The sequence below is a fragment of the Phodopus roborovskii genome, unplaced genomic scaffold (assembly GCF_943737965.1).
Source record: "Phodopus roborovskii unplaced genomic scaffold, PHOROB, whole genome shotgun sequence".
NCBI classification, from domain to species: Eukaryota; Metazoa; Chordata; class Mammalia; order Rodentia; family Cricetidae; genus Phodopus; species Phodopus roborovskii.
Genome location: NW_026126448.1, coordinates 15409464 through 15434563, shown reverse-complemented (window position 1 = coordinate 15434563; position 25100 = coordinate 15409464). Strand labels below are relative to the sequence as shown.

At 47.2% G+C, this 25100-nt stretch overlaps 1 protein-coding gene across 1 annotated transcript in view; it reads right to left on the bottom strand.

Annotated features, from left to right (window-relative positions):
- Positions 1–25100, bottom strand: part of Zmym6 (zinc finger MYM-type containing 6) — a 301190-nt gene that overhangs the window by 113676 nt on the left and 162414 nt on the right. The window lies entirely within an intron of this gene.

Here is a 25100-nt window from a genome sequence, read left to right as displayed (position 1 = left end):
TCATAATGGCCACAAAATTACAGTTATGAAATATCAACAAAAATAATTTTGTGGTGGTGGGGCTCACCACAACGTGAGGCCCTGTATTAAACGCTTGCAGAATTAGGAAGGCTGAGAACCACTGCTCTACAACCTGGTCTGCTCAGATTGTATTTATGGGGGTGGAAAACGGCACTACACTCAAACCTCTCTCTCTGCTACCAGCCCCAGCGAGCCACTGACCCCTGATCAACTGCCTACCTCCCCCTGGCGCGCGCGCACACACACACACACACACACACACACACACACACACACACACACACACGCACACACACACTTTGGCTAAAGTTCTGTCTCAATGTCAATGATTTTCAACCAGGTTCCATGAAACATCATGCTAAAGCCTTCACTTACATGCTGCCATGCTGATAACTGGTCTGTGCCGATTGTCTCCTGTTGGCCAGCAGTTGTCATGTCTGTCTGGACTTTTACAGTGTATGTTAATTTTATTTTTAAAAGTTAATTTAGCTGTGGGTGTCTGCTTCTGCTTCCCTCAGCTACTGGATGAGGGCTCTAGGGTGGAATATAAGATAGTCATCAATCTCATTATCAGGGAAGGGCATTTAAGGTAGCCTCTCCACTATTGCTTAGATTATTAGTTGGGGTCATTCTTGTAGATCTCTGGACATTTCCCTAGTGCCAGATTTCTCTATATTGGCTCCCTCTATTATGGTACCTCTTTTCTTGCTCTCTTCTATTGTTTCCCTGACTTGATCTTCCTGCTCCCTCATGTCCTGTTCTCCCCTTCTCTTCCTCCTAACTTCCTCTCCCCTCCCCTCATGCTCCCAATTTTCTCAGGAGATCTTGTCCCTTTCCTCTTCTCCGGGAGACCATGTTTATGTCTCTCTTAGGGTCCTCTTGTTTCCTAGCTTCTCAGGTGGTGTGGATTGTAGGCTGGTAATCCTTTAGTGTTCTATGTATAAAATCCATATATGAGTGAGTACATACCATGTTTGTCTTTTTGTGACTGGATTACCTCACTCAGGATGACTTCTTCCAGTTCAATCCATTTGCCTGCGAATTTCAAGATTTCATATTTTTGTTTGTTTGTTTTTTTCCAATGAGTAGTACTCCACAGCTAAACACTGAGCCAAACTCTTGGAATCCAGTTGCAGAGAGGGAGGAGTGATTAGCAAAGGGATCAAGACCTGGCTGGAGAAACCCACAGAAACAGCTGACCTGAACAAGGGGGAACTCATGGACTCCAGACTGATAGCTGGGAAACCAGCATAGGACCAACCCAGACCCCCTGATCACGGGTGTCAGTTAGGAAGCCTGGGAAATCTATAAGGCCTCTGGCAGTGGATCAGTATTTATCCCTAGTATACAAATAGACTTTGGGAAGCCATACCACATAGAGGGATACTCTCTCAGCCTACACACATGGGGGAGGGCCTAGAACCTGCTCCAAACAATATGACAGACTTTGAATATCCCTCATGGAAGGCCTCACCCTCCCTGGGGAACAGAAAGGGGATGGGATAGGGAGTTGGGGGGCAGGGGAGGAGGGGAAGGAGAAGAAACTGGGATTGACATGTAGAATAAGCTTGTTTCAAATTTAAATTTTTAAAAAAGAAAAAAAGTTAATTTAGATAATAAGGCCTGACACTCTTAAGTTTTTGGGACCTGCCTAACGTTGAGACATACACATTTGGAGGCTGGAGAAATGGCTCAGTGGTTAAGAGCATTGGCTGCTCCTGTGGAGGTCCTAGGTTTAATTCCCAGCAATCACATAATGGCTCACAACTCTAGTTCCAGGGGAATCCAACACCCTCTTCTGGCCTCTGTGCATAGCAGACATCCAAGTGGTACATAGAAATAAATACATGCAAGCAAAACACCCATACGCCAGAAAAAAAAAGTATACACATTTTGTTCAAACTAACTTCCTAAGCTTTAATCTGACTTCTTAAATTTTCATTTTCCTAATTTAAATATATACATTTGGTATTTCAAAACTGATGAGTTTCCATTTTTTTTTATTCAAAAAGTTGTCTTGAAGAATTCTAACAATAACTGATAATTTATGAGGTTAACGTACAAGGTTTTGTTTTGTTTTGTTTTGTCTTTTGCTTTCCTTGGTAACAAGGTAATTTACAGCTCTTGCTTCAGATGTAATTTGGAATTTACTACATTATGTCTCATAAAATACTGAAATGTTTTAAGAATTAAGAAATGCTTGAAGGATTGCTGTCATGGCAACGCTATCTTGAACTAAAATGATTAAAGCAAAGTTTAAAAGTCTCAACAAGCTGTGAAGGTCCAAGTAAGTTACATGATAGAGAAACAATAAAACAAGAATAATATATGCTCAGGGGCTAGAGGGATGTCTCTGTGGTAACAGCACTTGTTTCTCTTGCAAAGGACCAGAGTTCAATTTCCAGCACCCACATAGCAGCATGTAACTATCTGCAACTCCAGTTCAATAGGACCGATGCCTTCTCCTGACCTCCAAGGTCACTGGGCATTATATTCAGGCAAAACAGGCATACACATGAAATAAAATAAGCCTAGAAGTAATAATAATAACGTATTCAATAATTAAGTTAATTATTTATTTGCTCCTATAGCTGTTAGGTTAGAACACAGGACTAATTAGACCCATTTCCCTGCCATCTTACAGAAGGCTCCTACAGAGAGTTTGTCTATGGCTGGCTCCCTGGGGCCTCCAGACTTCAGGAAATACTAAATTCCCCAGGCACTTCAGCTTGCTATCTCTCTGTCTTCCTCAGACAGCTCTCATAATTGTTTATGTGCTTACGGATGTTGCACAAAGAGGCAAATAGCCTGTCTGGATTTGTAAAACAGCCTCTGTAAGCATCCAGGGAAATTGACAGGCCTTTAGCAACCTTGGTTAAAGGGAATCCTCCATCTACCCGATGAAGGTTCACATCTAGGTTCTAATTTTCCCCACACTGCAAAACAACCCCCCACACACACAAACACACACACACAGAGAGAGACACATACATCACACACACAGAGAGACAAACATAGACACACACACACACACACACACACACACACACACACACCTTAAAGCAGGTGTTAAATTATTAGTCTCAGGGACTCGAGGAACAATCTTTATTGTCTGCATTCTCTACTGCGTCAGAGACCCAACAAAAACAAAAGCTAACTTAAATAATTGCTTACAACACTGACAAACTAAGATTTAAACCATTTGGGGTTTTATCTAAGGTATATCTGAATACACAAATGTTATTAAAAATTTTAAATATTAAAAGTAAGACTTTAACCTGCCATTAATTTTGTGTTCTCCACAGTAAACTCCTTAAAAGCAAACCAGCCAGAAGATTTCATTAATTCAAGACATTGCCCTCAGAGCAGCTCGGGTCACTGCCGTTCACAGCTGTGTTCCCCTACCTTTTCTGTCATTAACCTCACCACCTGTCAGGGTTCTGACATCTCTTTACTGTTCTCCTAACTGTGCTCCAGGTGCTGACCCCTCCTTTCGGGATTTCTGTCCTTATCAGAGCTTCCGTTCTTGCCTCCCTCCACCCTTCTGAGTTCTGTTCACTGTTCACCTTGCTGATCTCTGAGTTCACCCATCTCCAGAAAATAAACTGAGGCTCACAAGGATGACTGCCTACTCTCTTCCGTTATACAGGGAAACGATTATATACATGGTCAATTGTCATGTGCCACTTAAGTTCACTCAGGATCTGGCTGGAGAGGCACGTTTAACCCACTCACTTCAGACCCAAGTACATTTATCTCAACATGTCCTCCAAACTCATTTGTCCTGGGTCAGGGTGGCCCCTGACTCTGTAACAGGAGAGCTGGGGGGGGGGGGAGAGGAGAGGAGGAAGAGGGAAGAGAAGGACAGGGAGAAGAGGGAAGGGGAGGGGAGAGATGGACAGGGAGCAGGAGAGTGAATAAGAGAGCAGCCCTGGGTAAAAGCACTGTGCCTTGCAGAACAACTAAAAGGTAAATCATCCCAACGCCAGTCACTTCTGGTTATCCCATATCATAAATGCCTTTCTGGGAATGGCCAGCAGGAAGCTCACCCATGGAGAGGGCTCCCTGCCCCCAATTCCTCAATCAGTGACTCCAGCATCAGTTTGAACAAGGCTCTTTGGTTGATCTCTTCTAAATGGTGCAGATGTGCATCCCATGGTCTTTGCTGTTTATCTGCTCCTTCTCTCTGTTTATGAACTACATCCATTCCAGTGTATAAAAGATGCTGAAAATTGGGCTGGGTAACTCCTCACTGATGGCAGTCCCACTGATCTTAACTTGATTAGACTACAGATAAAGGTGGTCCCATGCCCTTTCTTTAACCACCTTTTTAAAAAAGAGTTTATTTCATTGATCGTGTGTAGGTGTGTGTGGCGGTGTGTGGCACTGCAAGTGAGCAGAAGTCCCTGCAGATGCCAGAGCCACCTTCAGAGCTGGGTACAGATGTGAGCCACCTGGTGTGGGTGTTGGACCTGAACTCAGGTCCTCTGGAAGAGCCGTTCCAAAAATATTTTTATATGTAATTATTGCTCAGACATGCTACCTCTTTTTTTTTTTTTAATCACAGTTTCTCTGTGTAGCTTTGGCTGACATGGAACCGACTCTGTGGCCCAGGCTGGCCTGGAACTCACAGAGATCCACCTGCCTCTGTCTCCTGATTGCTGGGGAAAAAAAGGTGTTTGCCACCACCAACCAGCAACACTCCACCTCTTTAAACTAAGTTTTCCAGTGTTTTCACTAGATTACTATTAAAAAGATTCAAATGCTTGAGACTGGAGAGATAGCTCAGTGGTTAAGAACACTGACTGCTCTTCCAGAGGATCTGAATTCAATTCCCAGCACCCACATGGTGGCTCACAACTGCCTGTAACTCCAGTTCCAGGGCACCTGAGATTCTGACCCCCATGAACACAAAGAACACACATGGTACATATTACATACATATAGACAAGACACTCATAAACACACAATAAAATAATAAACCAGCAAAGCAATGAATTAATTAAAATGCATTCACTGTCTTAAAAGTCAAATGTTTCACTGTCTTTGTAAAATAATTACTTCCTTCAGTAAATTTTAAATCCAAGTCTTTAAGTGCCAAGTAAACTTTTCCTATTTTTGCATATTAACTGGGTCCAAATGATAGATTGCTACTCTCTCTTAGACCAACCTCATTCCCTATACGAAGGGAACATAAAGATTCAAGTCTCCAGTTTAAAGAACATGCCTCCTTCCTTGCTATTTTTGCTCCTTTCAGAGTTGTGTTTTAAATTATTTAAATATTAACAATAATATTTCTGTTACATCTGTATTAGATCAAATATAGAGAACAAATATTAGTAACTAAACCTGGAGAATACTATGGCTGATAGATAATATAACCCCAAAATATTTTTTAATGTTTATTTTCATTTTGTGTGTGAACATTTTGCCTGCATGTATATGTAGGCACTAGATGTAGAAGTCAGAAGAGAGTATTAGATTCCCCTGAAGCTTGGATTATGGATGCTTGTGAGCCACCATGTGGGTGCTGGGAACCAAGTCTGGGTCATACAGCAAACTCTCTCACCTGATGAGCCATGTCTCCAGACCCCCAAGAATTCTCTTTCTTGGTGGCTTTCAGTAACCACTTTTAATCCTTGAGGGTCTGCCTCCCTGACATCTCAGCCTCCTCCGATTTGAGAGTAAGTTCCAAGCAACACTGGCACATGAGCTGCCAGATACCATAGACTGAACCTTCAGGGAAAAAGCCACATCCGTGCTGGACCTTCAACAAGCTGCACCTATTAGAATGTCACAGGTCCAAAGCCAAAATTACATTGGGCTATGTCAGCCTTTTCAATATATGGCATGGTGTTTGTGTAACTAATAGTCAAAAACTTTTTAATAGGATTAACTTTAAGGAGACCTATAGCAACCTAGTAAGACCTGCCTTTTCTCTCCTCCTTCCCCACAACCTCCTCTAAAAGCTAACCTTCAAATCCTAACAGCACTCCCCTCCCCCCATGGCTGTCCATTAATAGCTCTTCTACTCAGCCTCCACCCCTTTCTCTTGGGAATTCTTCATGAACTTCCTGATTCATGCTTGCAATTATTCCTCTAATAGCTGTTTTGGTTCTTATGTCCATAGGTAAGTCCCTCTTCTCTATATTAATTTCTTTTAGGTATATGAGTGTTTTGCCTGCATGTACTACATACATGCCTGCAGTCCTGCACAGGCCAGAAGAGATATTGAATCCCCTATAACTGGGGCTAGTAACCTTTGAGAGCCACCATGTGGTGCTAAAATATGAATCCAGGTCCTCTGAAATAGCAGTCATGGGTCTTTAATATCGAGTCATCGCTCCAGTCCAAAGTAGGCTACCTGGAGTCATTAACAGTCTGGCCTCTGCCCTAGAGACCAATACTTGATTATTTTCTGTACATGGGGAGTCCCCACCATATTCCCAGGACATCCGATTTCAGCTCAGAGGAAGTTAGATGACTGTCAGCTTCTACCCTTTGGCTTTCCTCCTCTACCTCCCTGTCTTGTGTAATCTACTGTTTCTTTTTTATACATAAACTAAAGTCTGGAATGTGAGAATATGATGCTGGAATCCAGCCCTGCACAGGTCTTGTCTCACAGACACTGACAGGTACCCTACTGGGACATTGTCTGTGAGCCCCCAGACTTGCTGGTGCCAAGGCATCTCACCTGGGAGTGCCACATCCTGTTCTCCACCCCTTTCCTTGACTCTAGCCTGGGAATCAGAGAGCCTGACTGCAGGCCCTGGCTGTGAAACTGCTCAACCCCTTGCCCCGTAGTCTCTCATTCCCCTCAGAGACATGGAGCCTGATGTCTCCTTGAAGCCCCTGTCATGCTCGTCCCTCTATCTGCTCATGGCATTAATGATTCTTCTAATAGATTGAATTTATGTCAACTTGACAAAAACTAAAGTCATCTGAGAGGAGGGAATCTCAATTTTAAAAAATGCCTCCATAAGATTGAACTGTAGATAAGCCCATAGGGCATTTTCTTAACTAGTGATTGATGAAGGAAGGCTCAGCTCATTGTCAATGGTTCTATCACTGGGCTGGTAGTCCTGGGGTCTACTAGAAAGCAAGCTAAGCAAACCATGGGGAGCAAGCCAGTAAGTAGCACCTTCCATGGCCTCTGCATCAGCTCCTACCTCCAGCTTCCAGCCTTGCTTGTGTTCCCATCCTGATTTCTTTCAATGATAGACACAATGTGGAAATATAACTCAAATAAGCCCTTTCCTCCTCAGTTTGCTGAGGTCACGGTGTTTCATCATAGCAATCGTAACCCTAACTAGTAATCATCCCAAACCTAACAACATTCATACACTGGAACCACCAATAATTGCTAGCTACTCAGAGTAGGTCTGAACAGCAGGAATGTGGGGAAGGAAAGAAAACATAGCCAGGTGATGGGACACACATTCCTTTATTTCCACCTCACAGAAATCCTGCAGAGAAAATATCATTAATACTTGAAGGTGTTGGATATGGTGGCTCCCAACTGTAACCCCAGCATGCAGCAGGAGGATTGCTACTAGTTCCAACTCAGTATGGGTTGCATCATGAATTCCAAGCTAGCATGGTCTACAGTATGAGACTTTGTCTCAAAACAACAAAATTTGGAGGTGCAAAGGGACTGAGACTCAAAGAAGCCAACAATTTGCTCCATCCGCTGTGCACACCAAAGCTAAGATTTGACCGTGAGTGATTCCCAAATGCACAGCCTCCTGCCTCACAGAAACTGAAACAGAAAATGGCCTCTTCTGGCACTGAGACTTACAGAACTGAGCAGGATAGAACCATTGGTTGCCACCTAGCTCCCTAGGCTCATCCCCTCCTGGGCTGGGTCTGTCCTGTTACAACTTCTAGAAATGGAACACACCCAGACTCACACATAAGGCAAAAGGCACATGGCCAAAGAAAAATTATCTGTTACTGCTTGGTGCATTAGTACAGATGATAACAGTTGATTTGATATTCTTGGCGTAAAGGAAAGCAGAGAGATGCTTTGTTTGGGCTGACATTGAAATGCCACACACGCCTGTCTGCACACTGATTCGCGCCCCCCATCCCCGGGGGGAGGACCACTGAGGTCAGAAGTGAGTTGTGGGGGAAGATGAGGGTGGGGAAGGCACTAGCATGTCTTAGATATCTAATAAGTACCAGGAACCCAGTTGCAACAGATTATCTCAAGCAATAGCTTCCCTGAGAGCTACCTGTCTAATTTTACAAGATCCGACTGAAGCCCAAAGGGGTGAGGTGACTTGCCAAAAGCTATAGTAGACAGTGATAGAGAATGATCTAAAAGCCCAGGTCTCCGGACTCCGCACCTATTTTACATTGCACTGGCCCCTGGCAGAAGACTAGGAAATGCACCAGCATCAACAAAAAGCCCCAGGGCTTAGGAAATCCTGGGGCACCTTCGTGGCTGTCTGGTACTAAACTTGAAGTCTGACTCCAGGGTGGCCATCCCTTCTTCCTGAAGTTCAGGCTCCCACGAACAAGAAAGGACCCCAGCCCCCAGCCCCATTGTGCGAAGGATGACAATGTGAGGCAGGCGTGCCCTTTCTTACCCACTACTTTCCTTCCCACCCTGTGTGGTGCTGCCAGGTCAGCACAATAGTACATTCTGTGTCCAAGCGCCTCTGATGGCGGCCCCCAGGCTACTGCAGCCCCTGTAGACAATGGTAGGGCCCAAAAGGCCTGATAGCTGGTGACAAATGTATGTGAATGACCAGCTCACAGGAAGTGGCCTTCAATAGTCCGATAGCTTCCTGTATCCTGACATTGTGAAGGCCCACTTCCTGCTCTGTCTCCGAAAATACAGCCAGGCAACCGGGGTGGTAGGAGGGGGCAGGGGCAGAGGCAGGGCTCCCGTTACCCCTGGCCCTGGCTCCTACTGTATTCTGAGGATACAGCCAGTGCCACTTGCCATGCGATTGGAGAGGGAATTCCTGCTGGCCTCTGACCAGTCAGCTCCTCCACCTTTGGCCAACCCCCACCCAAATCCAGTCAGAACAAAACGACCTATTTTTAAAGATTTCACAACCTCAGCCTTCCTCAGTTTCACCCGCCACACCCCATCTTTCCAGGATCTCAGGCCTTCTACTGCTGGGAAAGGCTTTCTTAGGACTCCTCGAGTACGCCATGGCCCTCCAAACACATTTCCTGGTCAGAGTTGGTCACTCTGCTCTGAATGATAACCTTCCTGGGCTCACAAAGGATTCACGATGCAACCTTATCATCCCCGAGTGGATAATCACAGTTCCTTCAGCTTCCTCCAGGTCATGAAAAGCAAGGTGAAGGCAAGGAAACCAAGCTGGGCAAGCTCAGAGTCTTCCTTTATCTCCTGGCTCCAGATGGGCTGGGAAAAGGCTTTCCCAGGTCAGTTCATCCCCACCCCCACCCCCTGCACCTGAACCCCCAGCAGAGGCTAGTCAAATGGCAAATGGCCAAGAATCAACCAGCAGAAAAGGGGCAAAAGGGAGATGAATTATGCTTGAAGCCAGGTGCTGGGCAGAGAGTTTTCCTCTCAATTAGTTGGCGAAGTAGCAAGACTTGATTCTAATCCCAGGACTCAGAAGGCTGAGGCCAAAGATTCCCAAGAGTTGGAGGCTAGTCACACAACCCAAGATGCAGGGATGCAGGGATACTGAGGTTGGGGAGGCCACCACTTTCCCCGTCTTATCACACCCACTCTTAGGACCACCAGCCCATGTTCTAGATATAAAGAAGGGTAAATGACTATTCCCAACCTACAGGCAGCCTGTTTTCCACTTTCAGCAAAGCAGGCCCTGAATCGGCTTCAAGCCATTGTGGCTGCTGGGTTTGGGAAGATCGGCATGGTAAAGGGAACAGGTCAAAAGGTGACAATCCATTCAATCCCTCGAGGCCACTGGAACCTGAGTACCCCTAGAGTCTATGCAGGAATAGGGGAACAAAGATCTCAGGAGACAGGAAAGAGGCAGAGGGGAGCAGGCTGGCCCCAACCTCTCACCCTCTGCCTTCTGCTGTCCAAGGGGAAGAGAGGCAAAGGGCACAGTGAAGTTAGAAGGGTCAGGCAACTTTGCCTCAGGACAATTTGTGCTATTTAGGTAGTTACACAGCTTCTTAGAGTCCATTTCCTTGTCAAGGCCAGGCAAGGCCCTCCAGATCACCAAAAGAGATATGAAGTGTCCGGTCCACACACTTGAAGAGTGTGGCCTGAAGAAGCCCAGTGAACGGTTTCCCTGTTCCTCTTTTCTGGTATTCATCTGCCTTGACTTCCCGAGAAGGACAAGATCCATAGAACACAGTGGCTGTCCGCTATCCCTTCTCAAACAGCAGGAAATGTCTGGGATCACGGGTTTCATGCATTGGGTGAGGAGAAAGTAGTGGGTGGCTGACCTGAAACACCCATCCTTCCTGCTCCTCCCATGGCGTCTCCAGAATTTTCAGGGACAAGAAGCCACAAGAGAACCAGGGCTGCTGATCCCAGAGGGAGACATAGAGAGCTGGCGGAGAGCCCCCGAAACGACTTTGAGTCACAGTAAGGCTGTGTGAGAGGACAGTGGGGAGCCACAGGGAAGGAAGACAAGGCTGTCATTGGTCGCCCGTGGCTGACTCTGCCATGCGTGTATATCACCTTCCCACTAGACCTCAGCTCTTACCAGAAAACATACAAGGTGGGGGGGTCTTTACTAGAATGCCAGCCTCCACCAACCCAGAAAGGTAAATCTGGAAAAAATAATAGAAGTGATGTTTGGATTCCCCAGCTGTTCCCACAGATCATGGCCTACCTGGTAGAGAGTTGCAGGGTTTGGCTACAACTAAGGTCAAAATCATTGTGTCTCCAACTGGAAAAGCCGGTGGTCCCAGACTCAAAGCTAGCGGAAGGGCGACTGAGTTCTGATAAGGCCAGGGGAAGGATGAGACGGTGCCTGAGGCCCGTTGACTGTTCCTTCACCCCAGAGAACATGGATAATGAACTCCCAGAGCCTTCCGTCCCACACTAAGGTCTCTTTTGGGCAGGAGGAGCCAGAGTCAGCCAACCTGCCCACAGAGGGCCAGCACCTTCACAGGCAAGTACAGAGCATTCCCCAAACACTGCCATCTGTTCGTAAGCCATGGGCTCAATGATACCTCCAACACTGCTGTGTTGAGGGTCTAGACTCCAGTGTGTTCAAAGGCAATGGTGACTGAAGTACAACTCGGCTGCTAGAATGGGCCCTAATGTAATGTTTTTATTGTTTTAAAGAACCGGTGATTAAACCTTTAGCCTGGCATTTACTATGAGACAGAGTCTCACTTTGTAGCCTGAGCCAGCCTGGAAATCACTATGTAAAACCACCTGCCTCTGCCACTGATGTGCTGGGATTAAAAGCATGTGCCACCACACCCAACTCAACTTTCCTTTTCATTTTTAGTGTGTGTGGGGGCGTGGGTGGGTAGGTGGGTGAGTGGGTGGGTGGGTATGAGCATAGCAGTCAGAGGACAACTTACACAAGTTAGCTCTCTCTCCACCATGTTGAAAGATTTTTGGTGTTAAAGCTGGGCACTGAGCAGGTTACTGGGGCATGTTAGAAACATCAATTCCATGAACAGACAGACAGACAGACAGACAGAGGGGCAAGAATATGGCAGGGAGCTGAGGAGAGTTTAGGCCCCAGCACCAGAGACAGCATGGCAAGACTCTGGAATCATAGCCCATGTGGCAGCCACAGGAAGCCCTCCTGCCTTTCTGAGGATGAGGGAGGTTTCACTGTCAGAGGTCAAAGCCAGGCTCTCTGATTCCCAGGCAAGAAGTCAGGGAATGGGGTGGGGAGCAGGATGTGTGACCACCAGTATCCCTTTTGATGTAAACTCACTTCCCCAGGTAAGAGATCCTGGCACCAGAAGTCTGTTAGCCTCACAGACAATGTCTCAGTAGGGTGCCAGGCAGTGTGTGTGGAAGGAGGAGAGGAGACTGCTACAAAGTAGAGCGGCCTCGGCCACAGCAGATTTTGACATTGTGTTCTCCTACAGGAGTCCTCAGGATTGAGCCCAGATGACCAGGTCCAGCTCAGGCATTTTGATCCAGCAAGCCATTGCGCCAGCCCCCCCATTAAACTTTTTAAAATTATGTTATTTTTTCTTGTTTTTAGTTTTTTGAGACAGGGTTTCTCTTTATTGCTTTGGAGCCTGTCCTGGAGCTAGCTCTGTAGACCAGGCTGGCTTCGAACTCACAGAGATCCACCTGCCTCTGCCTCCCCAGTGTGAGATTAAAGACATGTGCCACCAATGCCCAGCTAATGATTTTATTTGTGTGTGTGTGTGTGTGTGTGTGTGTGTGTGTGTGTGTGTGTGTTTCAGAAGGTGTCATCAGATCTTCTGGAGGAGGAGTTACAGGCAGTTGGGATGTGGTATAAGGAATTAAACTCAAGTCCCCTGCAAAAACAGTGTGTGCACTCTTAACCATTGGGCCATTTCTCCAAGCTCCTTTGAGAGGGACATTGTAGTGATATATTATTTATGATTTATTAAAGTCTGCCTGAGGATTCAGAAAGCAAAGTCAGCCACAAGCCATAGAAGCCAGGCACACACCTTTAAGCCCAGCAGCCAGAAGCTAGGAGGTGGTGGTACATACCTTTAATCCTAGGACTCAGGGATTTAGGATTAAGAGGTAGAAGGATCTCTGTGAGTCCAAGGCTACCTAGACCTACACAAGAGTGAATCAATATAAGAAAGAATTATAGTTCACACCTTTAATCCCAGGACTCATGAGAGGTATATAAGACAGGAGCAAGGTCTCACTATAGGACATTCATTCTCCAGCCACGTTGAGAATAGGAACTGCCCAGACCTGTTAGAGGTAAGAGCTCTCTGGTAGCTTGGCTGTTTTGCTTCCCTGACCTTCAGGTTGAACCCCAATATCTATCCCTGGGTCTTTTATTAATTCATCTCACTTATTTGCCCAGGTAGGCCTTGAACTCAGAATCTATCTGAGTCAGCCCTCAAAGTAACTGGGTTACAGGTTTGTGACAGTAGGTTCATCTCTCTGTTGATTTTTTTTTTCTTTGTTTTTAATCAGGGCCTCTTGTTGCCCAGGAACTTGTTATGTTGCAGAACTCCCAATCCTCCTATCAACACCTCCCAAGCACTGTGATTATAGGCTTGTGCTACCAAGCCCAGATCGTGATGTGATGAGCTTATAAAAGAAATTTGAGCCAGGTCCAATGATTCAGACCTATAACCCCAGCATCTAGGAGGCCTCAAGCTAGGTTACATAGCAAGATCTTGACTCAAAAACAAAACATGGGGCTAAAGTGATTGCCCAGTCATTAAGAATGCTTACTGTTCTGCAGGAAACCCAGGTCTGGTCCACAACATCCACATGGTGGTTCACAGCCATTTCCAGAGAATCCGATACCCTCCCCCACATTCTCCAATGCATAATGGTGCACAGAAACATGCCGATTCACACACATACACATGAATAGAAAATAAATCCCTAAAACAAATAGCCAAGAAGGGAGGCTGATCTTGGACTCAAAGGCCCGCAAACTGAGACAACAAATTTCTGCTATTTAAAACATTTGATCAACAACATTTTGTTATGAAAGCCTAGCATGCCAAGGAACCTCTCCTGATTTTTCTGGGGAGCCACAAGAAAGAGAGGTTGGAGCTTCCTATGCATATATATATATATATACATATACATATACATATACATATACATATACATATACATATACATATATATATATATATATATATATATATATATATATATATTCCCAGTTCAGCCCCACACTGGGTTGCAACTTCAAAAACCATACAAAATAGCCATCCCTCCTCCCTGCATCTTCCAGAAATCTTCATCTCCCTATGAGTCAATGGGTAAGCCAACTAGAGCAGGGCTGCATGGGTGCTGGGGACTCAGATGGGACTAGGAAGTGCTGGGGGCATCTTACCATATAATGCAGAAAGGATGGGGGCAGACAGTAAAATGGGCGGAGACACAAGTGGCCAACAGGCTGTAGGCTGAAATTGGAGTCCTGACCATTCTCCAGCCCCACCACCATAGCATTGCTGCAAGCATTACTTTCCCTCTATACTTGGACACCTCCTTTTAGAACCGAGAAGCAGATGGGGGTCTTGAAGTGTGGCTAAACGCTGCTAAGCTCTGCTGATCACATTAAACAACTCATAACTGCAAACTTGCGGGTGCATGATCCAAAGGCCTTGTGCATTTAGTCCTGGAATCACTCTGCTGTGAGGTCAGCATTTATCCCCATTAGACACAGAGTCAGATACTGAGGCATGAAGTTGCTGGCCAAAGCGCACACAGCTCTAAGTGGTAGCTCTGGGCTTTGAGTGGAAGCCGTCTAACTCAGGAGCTGACCTTTTTTTTTTTTTTTTTTTCTGGAAAGCTAAAGGGAAGGGCTGGGATTTGAGCCCACCAAGGCCCCAGTATATGTCACATGATGTGACAGGTAGCCAGGACAGGGCTTTAGGGACACGGACAAGCTGAACAGTCGTCAGTTGACAAAATGATAAACACACAGGACTTCCATCTGTGGGAATGACCATGACCTCCCACCCAGCCTGCACCCTGGGAAACAGCTTGGAGAGCATCAAAGGGCTAGAGCTACCCCAAGAGTTGATCTTTTGTGTGCAGACTGGGAAACAAAAGCCAAAGAGGCAGGAAAGAGGCAGACCTGCAGCAGGGCTAACTCGGAGAGAGGGGGATGCCAGCCAAGAGGCTGTGGCAGTGCCTGGCAGTCGGCAGGCACTCGGGTGTCCCTTTGTCATGTCAGACACGCTGCAGGCCAGAGCTGACCTTGGCCAGTTTGATGACAAGGGGCAAGCTGGGAAGGGGAGGGGGGGGGTGAGGCTTAGGGCCAGCTCTGCCAAGATTCCCGTGTTATCTAGGGTGAGCCATTTCCTGTCCAGGCCTCAGTCCCTCTGTTAGCTTGAGGAGAACCAGTCAGTGCCCGTTGTTGTTTCTGCTCTTGGAATTCTTCAGGGACCGGGATGAATGGAACGAGGGTTCTGGAGAAACACAGCCATCACTACACCAATTTGGCTTGCTGAGTTGTGTTTTGTTGTTGCTGCTGTTTGAATTCTTTTTGGTTCCATGGATCAAAACCAGGACTTAGTGTTACCTTTGGACTCTACCAATATGCCTGGTGAAAAAGAAAATGCCCCAGCCTGGCCCCATACTACGTAGGGGAAGGCAGGAGTCTCTCTTTTTTTTCTGTTCATGCTATGTGTCTAATGTGGAACCTCATTCATCCTAGAGACGTGCTCTGTCACTGTGCTACAGCCCTACTGGGTTGATATAATCTCAGGCTTGCTTGTTTGCTTGCTTGCTTCCTTTTTTCCTTTCTCCCCTTTCTTTCTTCAGATGGAGTCTCATGCTGGCCGAGAGCTCCTGGAGCCCCTGCCTCCCACCTTCCACGTGCTAGAATTATAGGTGCGTACTGTCATACCAGACTTAGCTTCAGCTTCTTGGTGAAATGAAGACACCAAAGTCTACCTCTTTTTACTGAGATTCTCCCTGCTTCCCAGCCTCAGCCGCCAGCCTGTCCCACCCCTTGGGATCTCAGCTAGAGGGGGAAGATGAAAGAAAAGTCAAGGCCTTCCAAGCCAGCTCCCATAGGCTTTTCCAGAAGGCATCCCCGAGACTTTGTAAGACTCCCTTAGCCCAGAGGCTGCTGGGGGCTGCTGGGTCTGTGAGCGCCACCTGGCAAGTGCATTAGGTGGACCCCTGGGCGGTGTGTGACCCAGGTCCTTGCTGGATTCCTTGGAGTTTCCCCATCCACCCTGCTGAGCTGCTGTGGAGCTTTGATCACCACTACACGAAGGGTTTCCTGAATGCTTTCCTGAGGACATTGTTCCCCACTGCAGAGTCATCAGGGTCAAATTCATCATTGGCTGGGCTGGCCTGGTCCAGGTCCTACCCAGTGGGGAAACACAGCCCTCTGCCCAAGCCCCACTTCCCCTTGGAAAATTAAGCCAGCAGTTTGTCTTGGGGATGACACAACTGCATCAAATAAACACTGCTTTTCCTGCCCTCGTGCCACACTGCTGGCCCCTCAACACAGAAATCATTGGCCCTGCTCTCTAATGTTGTCTCTGCACTCAGGCCCAGTTCCTCTCCCTCCCGGAACCACTCAAGTCCCCCCACCCTCGCCGCCCCCCCCCCCCGCCACTTCATTCAGCATTTATTGACACTGACTACATATGAGATATTCCTGCCAGAGCAGAGGGAAGACTTGGTCCCTTCCCTCAAGGACCTAAGGCAACATGGCAATCACAGTGCCTGGTAACGGACACTGCCAGAGAGTACTGACCACAGGGCCAGGCGGGCAGAGAGGGACTGGCAACCTCTATTTGGAGAAGTGGGGTCTGGGTCCACATGCTAAACTGTGTATAATAGAAACCCATCGGGTAGGCAAGAAGGGAAACAAGATCCAGAGGACCTGACTGAGAGCACAGTGTACACAAAGACACCAAGGTTCCAACAAGCAGAACACACATAGCAAATGCAAAAACCAGGTTCTGTGTCCAGGAGTGACAGACAATAAGGTGAAGGAGTGCCAGGCGGTGGTGGCACACGCCTTTAATCCCAGCCCTTGGGAGGCAGAGGCAGGAGGATCTCTGTGAGTTTGAGGTCAGATTGGTTGATGAGTACCTAAAGCAGGGCCAATGAGTTCTAGACACAGAAAAGGGTCACCAAAGGCTGGCAAGGGATCCATGAAGTGGGAAAAAATGGCCTCAGATGTGAGCAAGATGAGAACAGGAGGCCTGAAATCCCAGCTGCTCAGGAAGCACAAGCGCAAGGCCTGTCTGGCTCATAGAACAAGGCTGAGGCCAGTCTAGGCAGCTTAGTCATAGCCTGTCTCCAAATATAAGATGGGTCACAGAGACGACCCTGTGGGTTAGGGAGTTTGCTGTGTAAGCTGGCAACCTGAGTTCAGTTCCAGGGATCCACACAGGGATGAAAGGAGAGAATTGACTACTGAAAGTGTCCTCCAGCCTCCACATGAGCAACACGGCATGGATGTACCCTCTCCACGATAATTGTAAAAGTATCGAGCTATGTTGCATTCCGATAGGTTATGCTGAATGGGAAGGAACTGGAGGAGTACGAGTTTGAGGCCAGCTTATAACTCAGCACTGAAGAGGCAGAAGCCAGCAGATCTCTGTGAACTTGAGGCCAGCCTGGTCTACGCAGGGAGTCCCAGGCTAGCCAGGGCTACATAGTGAGACCTTGTCTCAAAAATCAAGACAAAACAAAGTAATAATAAGACCAAATCAATTTTTATTTACATTACAAATATAAAAGATCTGGGTTTATAGTTCAGTGGTGGTGTGCTAGCCCAGCATGTGAAACTCTGGGTTCAAGTCTCAGTCGTGCAAAAGAGAGAGAGAGAGAGGAAGGAAAGAGGGAGGGAGGAAGAAAGGAAGGAAGACTCTACTCCAACCCTGTGCTTGTGTTTCTAAACATTGTCTTGGGCTCACAGCTGTGGAGGTAGCACTAATGAACCCATTTACAGGTAATGCTAAAAGAGTTCAACTGTGCAAGTAATCTCAGAGTTAGCCTTCACACCAAATCAATGCATGCTTTTCTTTTTGTGACAGGGTCTCATGTAGATTCAGCTAGCCTCAAACTCACTATGACGCCAAGGCTAACATTGGAATGATTCTCCTGCCTCCACCTCCTGAATGCATGGATCACTGGTGTGCACCACAAGTGACTCCATGCAGTGCCAACCCCAGTTCTAGGCAAGGACTGAACAAGTGCGTTCCAGCCCCAGCCTCAGAAGACAACACTTTTAACCAGCATACCATATGCTGTGCCTAGCAGAGATGGACAATGCAAATGGTTTGCCTTTCCAGGACTGGGGTGTCGTGTTCAGAACGAGAGCTTCATTCATATCCAGGGGTCATCAAGGTAGATACTGGTGGTGGCTGAAGCCACAGAGGAGGCTATCGCTCTTCGACAAAGCTGAGGAAGGAAGAAAGCTGGGAGAATATCCCCACCTTTGTCTGACACACGGTCTGACACTGTAGCCCAGGCTAGCTAGCCCAGGCTCCTCAAACTCATCACAATTATCCTGCCTTTCCAAAGTGCTGGGACTACAGGCATGAGCCACCATAACAGCTCATTTAAAAGGGTTCAGTGGCAGAGGAAAGCTAGAACGGGACATAGAAATGCTGTCCATGTCAAGGGATATGGCCACAAAGACACCACCACCCACCCAAAAGAGACAATATCACTAAGGCTCAATCGAGGACACCAGATACGTCATCCCAAAAGCTTTTAGCCCAAATAGCTTCAGGCCTGAAGTGGCTGCGCAGCAAGCAAGGGAGAAGCAAAGGGCTGTGCACAGTGACAGTGCCGGGGGCTTTGTTTAAAGAGACCCACCCAAGTCTTGCAGAGGATGCCACATCCAGAAGCCATGGATGGACAGAGCTCCAGCCGCACCTCCAAGCTCAGGTTGAGAGGCACATGGGAAGATGGTGGGGAGTGGAGTGGCTGGAATTGAGTATGAGGCACAAGGGCAGGGGAGCACAAACCACAAACACATTTGGATTCCCACCCCAAAAAAATATTAGCTGCCCTTGCAGGGAACCTACTGATCTGTTTAAATCTCAGTAATTTGGAGGACCCATTTAACATTTTTTGAAAGCCAAGGTTTACCTCTGTATTCCGTTAAAAAAAAAAAAAGATTTCAAAAACAGATAAATAATGCTAGCAAATGTAATTCATAAGGAATGAACTGTTACGAGGTAGATGAGAGCCACCGCTGGCACAGGGTGAAAACTGATCTTCCAATTGCTAATTATTCTTCACTTTGTAGATGATTTCCTCCTGTGACTTGTATTTAGCGAGCACTTTTAAAAGAGGCTATCTATGTACGGCGAGGAATCAAAGACCACTTATTTACACTGCTTTGTTCAGAATGGCTGCCATCCCACTCAAACAGAAGGGAGGCTTTCCTGGGTCATATAGCTAGCACTGGCTTGGGCATCTCCTGCACTACCAGCAGGAGTCAAGTAACAGCATTCCTAGTACAAGGTGGGGTAAGTGTCCCAGTGTGAAGGTGGGGCAAAGGAAAGCTAGAGACCAGAAGGCAAAACCCAAGCCACCCTCTTCTCTTGTCTTCCAGTCTATGACTCTGTCCTCCACCCATTCTCCAGATCTGTGAACTCTTGCTGGCTCCTCACCCTGGCTCTCACTTTGCACACTATATATAGGTCTAAAGCCTGAGATCCCAGACCCCTTGGGCCAGGTTGGAGTCTATAAAATGAGATGTCCTTAGCCAAGCCTGTTAGGGACCTCTGTGGTCATCCAGCCAAGGATGTTGTATCCTCTTCCCCACTCACCAGGATTGCATCCAGCTATTAGAGCAGTGGTTCTCAACCTGGGGGTTGTAACCCCTTTGAGGGTTGAGTGACCTTTTCACAGGGGTCGCATATCAGATATCCTGCGCATCAGAATTCATAACAGTAGTGAAATTACAGCTGCGAAGTAGCAATGAAAGTAATTTTATGGTTGGGGTCACCACAGCATGAGGAACTATATTAAAGGATTGCAGCATTAGGAAGGTTGAGAACCACTGCCTTAGATGCTGAAAATTTCATGTTATTTATCAAAATCTCACCCTTTTATAGGCCAAGACATCAAGGTTCAGAGAGGCTCAATGACTTGGTCATTCAAGTAGTTGCCCAAGTAGAAGACAAAACTCGAGTCTACAGGTGGCCCTTGATTTTCCCTCTGCCACACAACCTAGCTCAGCACTAAGGGACCGCCCCAGAGTGAAAGGATGAGTCAAGACAGAGCCACTGCGTCCCAGGAGATGGAGCAGTCAAAGTGTTCCTAGGGGCTTGGTGGCCAGCCAGTCTAGTTCAACCGTTCAGCTCTGGTTGTTTGTGAATAAGGAAGATATCTGATGCTGACCTCTGGCCTGCATACATGAAAGCTGATGTTCATGCACCCATACACACATGTATCCACATACACACAGCCAGCCTTTTCTCTCTGAAGGCTTGGTTCCCAAACCAGATTCTGCCGCTCATTCCTCCCTATCCAGTCCTCTACCCAGGGCCTCGAGAAGCTGACAAAAGTCAAAGGCTTGTCCTGGCGGCTGCCCAGCTGATTTGTCCTAACACAGCAGACTCGGGAAGAGTCCAGAGAGTGGAAAAGCACCAGTGAGGGGCAGAAGTAAGTCCCGCTATGCTCAGACAGGACTCCAAAGTCCATTCATCATAGGGCTGGGGAAAGACCCAGGAAGGGGTAAGGAGCAAGCAAAGAGTTCAAAGTACATCCATTTAGTAATATGTCTCAGTGAACCTTGACTGTTGGGCCAATGAGAAGACATGATTCACATGTCTCCAAGGTGAATCAGCAAGCATGATTCACCGAGAAAACCAGCCCATGCCTTGCTCATCCCAGAAACTCTGACCTGGATTTGGCTACATGCAGACAAACCCTGCTACTTAAAATTGTCACCTGTGCAGAGGCAAGAGGGCAGGTGCCATCTTATCGACATTACAGCAGTCACAGACCTCAGCCAGCCCGTGGGAAAGAAAGGTCTAGCTGAGAATATTAATAGACTCACTGGAGGCATAAATTCAACAAGGACGTGCCCTAGGAAATGAAATTACTTAAAAAGAGGCAAATCAAAGTGAGGTTGGAGGAAGGGAGCACTTGGATTTCCAAAGATAGGCCTTTCTCAGCCAGGCGCCGGTAGGAGGTACACCCTTGGGGACAGGGTTATTCTAAAATATCTGAAAAATCTAAAAACATCTATGGGAAAAACCTTTTTTGTTGTTTCTGTGGCTTTCTTTCCATCCTTCAACATTTTATCCAGGGTGCACTGAACTACACACTCAGGCACTTGGGATACTCAAATAAATAAATATGGTTTGCTGGGGTTTTTTTCTTTCTTTTTCTTTGTGGGATGGGGTTTTGCTTTGATTTTTGACACAGGTCTCACATGTAGTCAGAGGAGGAGTCTGCCGCACCTGACTCCAAATGTGCTTTCGTGGAAATCCAATTCTGGGGATAGTAAAGACACATATCCCTTAGGTCTTATTAGGGGAGGCAACTTTCTTCCTTGTGGTGTTAGAATTTATGTACACGCCACAGCACAACGTAAGTGATAGCTACAGAACAACTTTGAGGAGTTGGTTCTTCCTACCCACTGTCTTGCGTGTTCCTGGGATTGAATTCTCCCCACCAAATTGCACGGCAAGAGTCTTTACCCATGGAACGTCTCACTAGCCTGACCCTGAACTTCTGATCGATCTGCCTCTACTTCCCAAGTGCTGGGGTCACAGGCATGTCCCCACCACCACCCCGTTTATATGGTGCCACAGACAGGACCCAAGACTTCATGTGTGGATGGTCAAGCACTCTACCAACTGAACTAAATGCCCAGCTCCAGATTTTCTTTAATGAGTTGTCACTCCTTTTTGTGAAATAGGCTCTACAAAGGGAAGTAAAAGGAAAACTCCATTCAATTTCTAGCATCTTTGAAGGAGATAAAGAAAACCTGGTTCCCCTGTGTGAACAGAACAAAGGGAAAGCTGGATCTTTACTGCCCCCTATTGACAGGCCTGTGGTTTCCAATTTCCAGCCTGGCCTGCCCAGCCACTCATTGGTCACTTGACTGCCTCCTGCAGCATCAACATGGACTCAACTTTTGTCCAGTGGGGCAGTCACAGGTCTGGTAATACTAAGAACAGCCACAGAGTGACAGCACCAGGCTATTAATGTTCCCATCACTGGCCTACCAGGGCTGGCCAAAGCTCTGCTTAGCTGTTGTTTCAGAACCTGTCCTTTCATCCTTTCTCAGGTGGTACACAGATGCTCCTAAACTCCCCCCCCCCATCAGATATGTTCGGAAACAACTCCAACAATCCCCTTAGGCACTGATGGCATTTCTTCCCTTCCAGGCCACCATGTGCCCCTCTTCCCAGGGTGCCCACTCCATAGCTGGCATCTCCACATGGTGCCATCCATCAGACCTCTGGGGAGATGATTCCTGAGACAACAGGAGAGGCGCCTTCCTCATTTAGAGACAGATTCACGCTCAATCAAATAGATGGTGGCTGTGCTTTCTTTGCTCACTTGGGTTAGCCGTCTGCTTCTTCCAGCCAGCCCTCTGCTCTCACTCCCTTTAAAATCTCCCCCAGAGACATCCTGAGTGCTAGCTGTTGCCCCAGCAACATCTTGAGACAGATATTGGGGTTCAACCTGAAGATCAGGGAAGCAAAGCAGCTGGGCTACCAGAAAGCTCTTACCTCTAACAGGAGGGGGATTCCCATTCTTAGCGTGGCTGGAGAATGAATCCCTGGTACTGACTACTTAATACCCTGCTCCTGTCTTTTATACCCTCTCGTGCTGGGATCAAAGGCTCGTGATCCCAGGTGCTGATCATCTTTGTGTGATCTGTTTCTCTTTAGGACTGAATCAATCTTGTGTAGATCTGGGTAGCCTTGGACTCACAGAGACCCGTCTTCCTCTCAATCCTGAGTCCTAGGATTGAAGGTATGTACCACCACCTCCTAACTTTTGGCTGCTGGGATTAAAGGTATGTGCCTGGCTTCTGTGGCTTGTGGCTGACTTTGCTTTCTAAATTGTCAGGCAAGCAAGCTTTAATAAATTATAAATATCACCTCAGGTAACATATACCACAGTCCTTTTGGAAGGATGTTTTGTATAATGCATGGAGACTTACTTCACCCAAGGTCATTTGTCGTTCCTACCATTGACTCCATAATGCAGGGGCAGTCACCGTAGCATTTAAACTTGTGAGCAAGAACAATACCTATACCCAGCAATAGGAAAACTTGAGTCAGCTTTTGCTATAGCTTCACTTGGTGGGTACATAATTGCACAGCTACTAAAAACAGTGATGAAGGGGGTTAGAGAGATGCCTCAGTGGTTAAGAGCCATATTTTCCAGAGAACATGAGTTCAGTTCTCAGCACCCAAAATCAGGTGGCTCCCAATCACCTGAGACTCCAGTCCCAGGGGATCTGGCACCCTCTTCTGGCCTCAGTGGGTACCAGCACATTGTATACATACAAACAAATATTAAGACAAACAAACAAAAACAATAATGAGGGCTTGAAAATGGCACAGTATATAAAGGTACCTACTTGCCAACCTTAATGACCAGCATTAGTCCCTGGGACCCATAAGATAGGAGAGAACCAATTCCCAGAAGTTGTCCTCTGAACTCCACATGCACTGCACACACACACACCCAAAATCAGTCAGTCAGTCAGTCAATCAATCAATCAATCATTTCTAGAAAGTATTAGAAACACAGGCTGGAAAGAGGGTTAGTGCTCAGTGGTTAACAGCACCAGCTGCTCTTCCAGAGGACATGAGTCTGAGACCCAGCACCCACACAGCAGCTCAAAACCATCCACAACTCCAGTTCCAGAGGAATCTGACACCCTCCTCTGGCCTCTATGTAACACCAGGCAAGCACATGGTATAGATTACACACAGACAAAACACCCACACACAATTATGATAAAATAATTTTGTTTTTCCAGATGAGGTTTCTCTGTATAGCACTGGCTGTCCTGGAACTCAATGTGTAGACCAAGCTGGCCTCGAACTCACAGAGAACCACCTGCCTCTGCCTCCTGAGTGCGGTGATTAAAGGCCTATGCCATAAAAATCATTTTGCCTGGCAAAATTATTTTTTAAACAACTATAGAAAAAAAGCATGCATGAAAACAATGATAAAGTCCATCTTAGTAGCACAAGCCTAAAATCCTACTATAATCCTAGCTACTCATGGGGCTGAGGCAGGAGGGCCAAAAAGTAAGCACATCCTGGCGACCTATTAGGACTCTCTCATTAAAAAATAAAGGGAGGGCTGGGAATGTAACTCAGTGACTGTCTAGCATGTGTGAGGCTCTGGGTTCCATCTCAGCAACTTCCTTGCCCCAGAAAAATGCCAACCACCATATGGTTATGATGAAAAATAATCTATAAAAATAATATAAAAGAATAGCCATAAACTCTTTAAGACTCACACAGAAAGCTAGGCAGGGTGGCACATGCCTTCCATCCCAGCTGTTGAGAGGGCACAGTGAGGACAACAAAATGTTGCCAGCATCTGCACTGGAGCATTGGGGTGTAGGTGACCAGCATCTGCACTGGAGCATTGGGGGTGTAGACCAGCATCTGCACTGGAGCATTAGGGGTGTAGGTGACCAGCATCTGCACTGGAGCATTGGGGGTGTAGACCAGCATCTGCACTGGAGCATTGGGGTGTAGGTGACCAGCATCTGCACTGGAGCACTGGGGGTGTAGGTGACCAGCATCTGCACTGGAGCATTGGGGTGTAGGTGACCAGCATCTGCACTGGAGCACTGGGGTGTAGGTGACCAGCATCTGCACTGGAGCACTGGGGGTGTAGGTGACCAGCATCTGCACTGGAGCACTGGGGTGTAGGTGACCAGCATCTGCACTGGAGCATTGGGGTGTAGGTGACCAGCATCTGCACTGGAGCACTGGGGTGTAGGTGACCAGCATCTGCACTGGAGCATTGGGGTGTAGGTGACCAGCATCTGCACTGGAGCATTGGGGGTGTAGGTGACCAGCATCTGCACTGGAGCATTGGGGTGTAGGTGACCAGCATCTGCACTGGAGCACTGGGGGTGTAGGTGACCAGCATCTGCACTGGAGCATTGGGGGTGTAGGTGACCAGCATCTGCACTGGAGCATTGGGGTGTAGACCAGCATCTGCACTGGAGCACTGGGGGTGTAGACCAGCATCTGCACTGGAGCACTGGGGGTGTAGGTGACCAGCATCTGCACTGGAGCACTGGGGGTGTAGGTGACCAGCATCTGCACTGGAGCATTGGGGGTGTAGGTGACCAGCATCTGCACTGGAGCACTGGGGGTGTAGACCAGCATCTGCACTGGAGCATTGGGGGTGTAGGTGACCAGCATCTGCACTGGAGCACTGGGGGTGTAGGTGACCAGCATCTGCACTGGAGCACTGGGGGTGTAGACCAGCATCTGCACTGGAGCATTGGGGGTGTAGGTGACCAGCATCT